Source organism: Sciurus carolinensis, chromosome 3 (assembly GCF_902686445.1).
Source record: "Sciurus carolinensis chromosome 3, mSciCar1.2, whole genome shotgun sequence".
NCBI lineage: Eukaryota > Metazoa > Chordata > Mammalia > Rodentia > Sciuridae > Sciurus > Sciurus carolinensis.
In genome coordinates this window covers 56,516,113-56,523,506 of record NC_062215.1, presented here as the reverse complement: position 1 = coordinate 56,523,506, position 7,394 = coordinate 56,516,113, and the positions used below count along the sequence as shown (strand labels likewise).

Here is a 7,394-nt window from a genome sequence, read left to right as displayed (position 1 = left end):
TGATCTCCTTGATTTTGTTTGTAGCTTCTACTAGACCACATAGCAACAGGGCAACATAGCAACTAAATGAGAGCAATTCCATTTTGTTCCAAGTCTGCCTACTTGCCTTTAAAAAAAAAAAAAAATCATTTGGACTTACAGAAAGAAAAAAACCCAAAAACTTATTGAGCAGTTTTTGTGTCGTAAGGAAAAAATTCTAAAATAAAGGTGATATTTTGAGTTTGTTTGCGCTCCAAGAAGTGCTCATCACAAATTTAAAAACGCTGATCAAAATTCCCTTCCTCTGCTCTTCTGAGCCCAGTCTTAGAAACTAGTTACTATACTGCCCCCTAGTGGAACATAATGATTTTCTTTGAGGTTAGGTCCTGGCTTAGATTTTAATACTTTATTATGCAGATTATTAGGCTTATTTGAAGCTACAGTATTAGGATTTGGATCTGGAATGTTCCCCAAAGATTCAAGTTGAAGGCTTGGTTCCTAAGGCAGCAATGTTCAGAGTAGGGATCTGGGGGAGTGATTGGATCACGAGGGTGTTACGCGTCAGTGGATTAATCCATCAAGGAATTCACATTTGATGACATTATTGGGAGGTGGTAGAAACTGTTTGCAGTGGGGTAGTTATGTCACTTCTTGTCCCTGGCCCCTTCCTTGCTCACTCTCTGCTTCCCCACTGCCAGGAGATGAATAGCTTTGCTCCCGCATGCCCCTCCACCATGAAGTTTCTGCAATGGAAACTGCAAGTCAAACTAAATCTTTCTTCTTTCAAGTTGACCTTCTCAGGTGTTGTCATAGCAAGAAAAAGCTGATTAACACATATGATTTATCTGAACATATCACAAGACTGTTACAAAATACAAATTATAAATTTTAAATCATTTGAACTATGAGACAATTTTTTACCATCCCTTACAGGGTTGTCCTACCTGGTGGACATATCAATTCTGCTTCTCTAATTTCCTCCAGATGAACAAGGTAATTCATAAAGTAGTTCATAGCAGTCAGGCATAGTGGGGAGACCAGGCCTCACCAGGGCTCAGGCCAGTCCTTCTGCCCAAGGGTTGTGGTCAGCACTCACAGAAACTGCCTGAAACCACCCTTTCATGCCAGCCCTGTCCAACTTCTCAGCTGGGTGTGCTAATGATACCAAAGAGGCTCAGAATACACCATCCTGAATATGCCACATTGGCAGAAGGCTTATTTTGAGCTGTAGGCAATGAAGAAACAGAAATAGGGAAAATTCCCTATTGTTCCCTTCTCTGCATAATAGCAGTGTATAAATTCTCCTTTGAGGAAGATGCCCTTCTGTACTAAGAAGAGGAGACTGACTTATCTCTGGTGATGGGGAATCACATTGAGATGAGTCTACAAAAGCAGATTCTACTAAAAGAATCCTTGTCTTCCACTAGTTTCCCCTATATATTTTCTAGGCACTTTTCTACATTATTGCCCCTAGAAACCCTAATCTCCTTTCCTTTGTTTAGTCACTTCTCCATAATATGTCACTCTTTGTTAAAATGGTATAAAAGTCCCTAAGGCTAATCACGTCTTTGAACTTTGACTTCTTTTTTTGAAGCTCCCATGCAGATAAATATATTAAGATGAAGAAAAATTATATGCCTTTTCTCCTGTTGTCTTTGGTCAGTTTAATTTGCAGGCCCCCAGACACTTTACATAAGAGGATCGGGGATAATTTTTCCAGGTGGGGAGTTGGTCATGAGAGGGACAGGTGGTGGGTTAGCAACCTTTGCTCCACTCTCCAGGAGGGCATCTTGGAGTTGATTCTGCTCTTGACTGTTACTACTTTGTCAGATTCAGCAGCATTTACCTGACGAATGGCAAAAGATAACCAACCACACAAAAGAATCCAGTACACACTTTATTTACCCTGCCTCATCTTGACTTTCAGGTGGCTTTATGTGCCTATGAAATGTTAATCCTCAAGGGTGAAATCAAGCTGGCTTAATCTCAGAGCCACCAGGGCCAGCCATGATGGTGAGCATTTCTCCCCTCTAAAATACAAGGGATCTATTCAGCCAGCTCACCCTCCCAGCACAAAAAGCCATTCTTGAATCAGATCAGCCAAGGAAACCGGTCCAAGTGCAAAGGCAATTTTAGATTTATGTTCTGTTTCCTGTAGAAAAGTGAAACCCCAGGGAGGGACACTGGGAGGAGAGGGCACACAGCCCTGCAGGTGAAGCATTTCTAAAAGTCAAGTTCTGATTCAGCAACTCTGCATTGCAGCCTGGGAATTCATCCTTTTCACAAGTACCCCCTGGGGGGTTCTGATGCAGGGTTCTGGAAGGCTGCCTGCATTCTTAGAGACTTTGGGTGTTGACTGCCAAAATTCAATAGCGGACACCATTAAAACTATGAGGAGACTCAAGTCCAGGCCAAAGGGTAAGAGAATAAATATATTTACATTTCTTGGGGTTTGGCCCAATCAGACTTTGCTTGGTTTACATCAATGCCAGAAGATAGGTATTTACAAACAATAAACATATGTTCAGCATCCTGAGCTGTACTTTTAAATACAACATTAAGAAACTGTCATGATTTGTGCAGTTAGTCAACCTGTAATTAATACTGAAGAAAACTAACAATTAACAATTAACACATAATTTTACTATGCAATTCTAAGTTTAAAATGCCTCTCATAACACTGGGGATCAGGCCCTTGTTCAAACTTTTGTAGAAGGTCTGGCTTGTACCAGTATCCATTTCCAACTCCTGGAAACTGGACCTTCAGAATTTGTTGATGTGTCTGATAATTCCATCACAAAGAACAAAGACAACTCTATACCCAGACGTGGTCTGCTAGAGTGTGGAATTCTTTGTGAAATCTTTTAAATACAATTTTTAATGAAAAAAAAAATAAAGGATGCTCTCCAAGAGAAAAGAAAGCCCTCAAAATTGACTTTTCTTGGAAGATTCTATATTTGTATTAGGAATGCAATCCAGTTTAGCCTTACAATTTTAACTTATAAAAATATATTAACATTAATATAATAATAAGGGCTGGGACTATAGCTCAGTTGGTAGAGTGCTTGTCTTGCATGCACAAGGCCCTGGGTTCAATCCCCAGCACTGAAAAAAAAAATTATATATATATATATATATATATATATAAAATAAATTAATTAAAAAAATTACTAAGTGCCCATTTTATGCCAGATCCTCTTCTCACTATTGGCCTAATTGTATCCTTAGAGCAATTTTCAGTGAATATAATAAAATACAGATTACATATTATATAGTTCCCTGTGATTAATAGAAAACAGAATATTTAGCTAGGCATGGTCATGCCATGCCTGTAATCCCAGTGACTTGGGAGGCTGAGGCAGGAGGATTGCTAGTTCAAATCCAGCGTCGGTGAGACCCTGTCTCTAAATAAAATACAAAATAGGGTTGGTATGTGATTCAGTGGTTGAGTGCCCCTGAGTTCAGTCCCCAGTACCCCTCCAAAAAAAAGAAACAATATTAAAAAAATTATTTTCTTGGGTATCATTTTAGTAGAAGTTCTACTTCCTTTTTCCTCACACAGAGCAAATGTATTTTCTGCTAATACTGAAGGGTAGAGACATGAGTGGTCAGGAGAGAATTCTTCCTCTTCAGTAACGAATTCAAAATCTGATACTATTCTAACACCTGAAGGACAGGGGGGAAAAGTGTTCTCATATCCTAATTGTTGCCACCGAATGTTCAGGAGCCTTACTGAGATCATCTCCTGTAAGTTATATACTTACAGAATGAGGCACAGCAGAGAGATCCAAAAATTTCCCATTAAAAAATATGCAAAAGTGCATTTTAGGTCTTCCTATTCAAATCAGCAGAATATATGCTGTTCTCATTTACATTGTATGTATGAGATAGTTCTCAAATGAAAATTTCCTAATAAAGATTGAAATTCAAAATTACTTGAACGGGGCTGGGGATGTGACTCAGTAATAGAGTGCTTGCCTATCATGCATGAGGCTTTAGTTTTCATCCCCAGCACTGAAAAAAATTTTTTTTGCTTGCAGGATGAATAAAAGGAGATTTTTAAAGATTTAAATAATTTTATTTTTGTAAAGATTATTGAGTCTCATTCTATATTCTGCACATACTGACTCCATTTGAAAATTAAATAAAAGCAGAAAATATTTTTTTGCTTTAATTAAGGGTTAGTATATCTGTGATAAGAATTGGACATAAAGAAAAAAAAGTTCATAATGAATGAACAAATAGGAAATTTCATGAGAAAAATAAAAACTACTAGTAAACTAAATGGTTGAATTCTAGAACTAAAGAATAATATCGGAAATATAAAATTTATCAGATGGACTTACAGCACAATGAAAATGACCTTTCCCCCCAAAAAAGTCAGTGAACTTGAAGACAGATCAATAGAAATCATCCAATTTGAAGAACCACAGAAAAAAAATTGTAAAAAATGAGACATATTTTTGGAAAAAAAAAAAAAAAAGTCCCTCGTCAGGGAAAAAGGAGTCAGGGAACAAGGAATAGGGACTTTACTTCTCATTGTATGTTATTTGAAACTCAAGGACTGGGAATGTGGCTCAGTGGGAAAGCCTAACATGTACAAGGCCCTAGGTTCAATCCTCAGCACTGCAAAATGAAAACAAAACAGAAATTTTAATCATCAGCATATATAAACTATTTAATTAAGAAATAAGTACACACCGTATCCATATGCCTTCTCCTTAACCTTAGTGTTCCTACTGAGTAAGTCTGAGAACTGTCCAAAAAGGTTTTCAGTTGCTGTTGATATGAACTGCCGGTTAGGAACCATCGTACTCTCCTTACTGGAGTGGGGTTCTTGAGTCAAGAAACCGTAGAAATAAGACTAGACTTGGAGGAACTCAAACACAGGCAAGGTTCTACTGGGGCTTCTGCTCAAGCAAGAAGGAGATGCAGCTCCAGCCAAAAACATGTCAGGCTGGACTCCCCAAACAAAGAAAAGGACCAGTTTTTATTCATGTGGAGGAACTGCAGGGAAGGGCTAGAGTCTAGGAATCCGCATTGATTTGGGGCATGGTTTCAAAAGGTATTTTCTTGGTTTGTCCATCATGGTCACTGTGATGTTGTATTTATAGACATTCCAAACTTCAGGAATGGGCAGTCAGCTTGGAGCCCAGGAATTGTTCCATTCCTCCCCATTGGTGCCCCATCCTGCATGAACATCCTGGCCTTGGGATAAGGGTAAGTGACTACAGCTGTCAAGATAAACAAAACAGCAAAACTAAAAATCAAGTGGTCTTTGCCGACATCAAACCAAACATCTATTTATTTATTTTATTTTGGTACCAGGGATTGAACCAGGGGGGCTTAACCACTGAGCCATATCCCCCCCCCTTTTTTTTTAATTTCTTTTAGATGTTGATAAACCTTTATTTTATTCATTTATTTGTATGTGGTATTGAGAATTGAACCCAGTGCCTCACACATGCTAGGCAAGTGGTCTACCACTGAGCCACAACCCCAGCCCTCCCCAGCCTTTTTTGTGTGTTGTTTTTTTTTTTTTTTTTTTTTTTTAAAGACAGGGCCTCGCTAAGTTGCTTAGGGCCTCACTAAGTTTTGAGGCTGGCTTTAAACTTTTGATCTTCCTGCCTCAGCCTTCTGAGTTGCTGGGATTACAGGTGCATGCCACCATCCTAGATTTAAAATTATTTTTAAAGAATTAGCTGTTTTAAACTTTAGAATAAATGTGGTTGGTCCAGTTTATTAAAGAAATCCTCTGAAGGTCAGTGTAGTTTGCACAGGCAGTTTGTTTTATCCTAAAGGTGTCCCCCATATGCCCTTGGTCATAAGAGAAGGGTAAGAATGTGAATCACCACTACTTAGATATTTTTATTTATTATAAACAGGTTCATTCTTCTTATTGAGGAACTTGGTTTCAGATGTAAAAAATTAAATAATAGGTTAAATTTGTCATTACTTTCATCACGTTTTTAAACATTAGATTTTATGTTGCTTTGTTTTATTTTATTTATATTTCTGGTTACTTTCTGTCATACAAGTGATATTAATTTTTCATTTCTGGTAGCAATGCACTCTCCTTTTAAAATAAATATGCTATGTATAAAATGAATACACTGAAGAATAACGTCAAAATAATTTTAAAGGTAGTGCATGGATATGACACAAATCAAGAAGTTGGTATAGGACTGGGAGTGTAGCTGTGTGATAGAGCACTTGCCTAAAGGGAGAAAAAAATCAGTGTAAAATGGTGGAGTCTGGAAGCATAACTTTATTTCAATCCATAAAAATCTCCAGATCACATAAAATTGAAATACACCTTGCATTTTATGCTTTGAGGAGCAGCTTTAGCTGTATGCTCATTCATGTAGTAAATTCTAAGCTTGGTGCTGCATATCTGCTTGGAATCCATTATTTTCTATCCACATACTGGTGCTAGGTATGCACTGGGTATAATACCTCGCCTGCAGCTGCGCTGTGCCAGGATCCCCCCGGGTCCAGAAGCTTAGGAAGTTCAATGTCTGAAGCTTCTTCTTTCTATCCCAGGCCCTGACAACTCCAGGAATCTCTCTCGCGCCTCCTCCACCTGCAGTACTGAGTGTGTGGCTTGGTGGTCCCAGACCCACCTGTGCCTGCGCTTTCAGGGGCCTGGAGGTATCACCCAGCCCAACTCCACTGTACATGGGGGAATCCGAGATCCCGCAGGGACAGAGCGGCCCGAGGCGACCCAGGGCTCGATGCTGATCACTCTGAGTGGTAGACTGTGAGGGCCTAGTGTCTGCCCCTCTCAGCTCTCTAGCCGCATCCGGAGGTCCGCTGCATCCCTAAGTCTCCTGCCCTGGGGCGGTAGAATTCGCGCTTGCGCAGTGTCTCCCAGCGATGCAACTTTGTGGGGGAACTCGCCCCCGCCCCCTTTGCCCTGGTGACGCGTCACTGGTTGCCAAGGTGACCGCCCTGTTTCCCTGCTTTGCAAGAGCCGAAAGCTCCAGTTGGGGTTAGGAGGCCCCCAGTCCGGAGCTTGTTTAGTAGTTCTTTGTGGCGCTGAGGTAAGTAGAACCAGGCGGTTCCACCCCCACCCCTTCTTCTACCTGTAGACTTGTGCCGGTAGGGATCAGCCCTGATTTAGGTTCCCACCACTCTGAGGGCTACTCAGACTGAGCCAGGAGACTTGGGATAAATTTTGGGCCCCACACTCGGACAAACTTGGGTGAGGCCAGAGGAGGGACTGGACTAGGAAGAAATGGGGCGATCCCACACGTCTGAGGTGACTGGTGAGCCGAGGTGCTCAACCTAGTGAAGATCTGACTTGGCTTCCAATTTTGTATGTGTGAGTGCTTCATATATCCAGAGGTCTCTAAGGGCGGGAGGCAGATTTTAGGTAGGGGTTGGTGTGAGGGGCAGAATCCAGCCCTATTTGA

At 40.5% G+C, this 7,394-nt stretch overlaps 1 protein-coding gene across 2 annotated transcripts in view; it reads left to right on the top strand.

The window, feature by feature from the left end:
• The first annotated feature begins 2,301 nt into the window (after positions 1 to 2,301).
• Tekt1 (tektin 1) overlaps positions 2,302 to 7,394 on the top strand; it is a 40,205-nt gene continuing 35,112 nt past the window's right edge. Inside the window, exons 1-2 of one of the 2 annotated variants that reach the window (XM_047547615.1) lie at positions 2,302 to 2,397; positions 5,094 to 5,199. The gene's annotated coding sequence lies outside the window, so the exon portion shown is untranslated. Of the gene's footprint in view, positions 2,398 to 5,093; positions 5,200 to 6,926; positions 7,023 to 7,394 lie in introns of those variants that run through there. The other variant, XM_047547614.1, reaches the window with a different exon arrangement.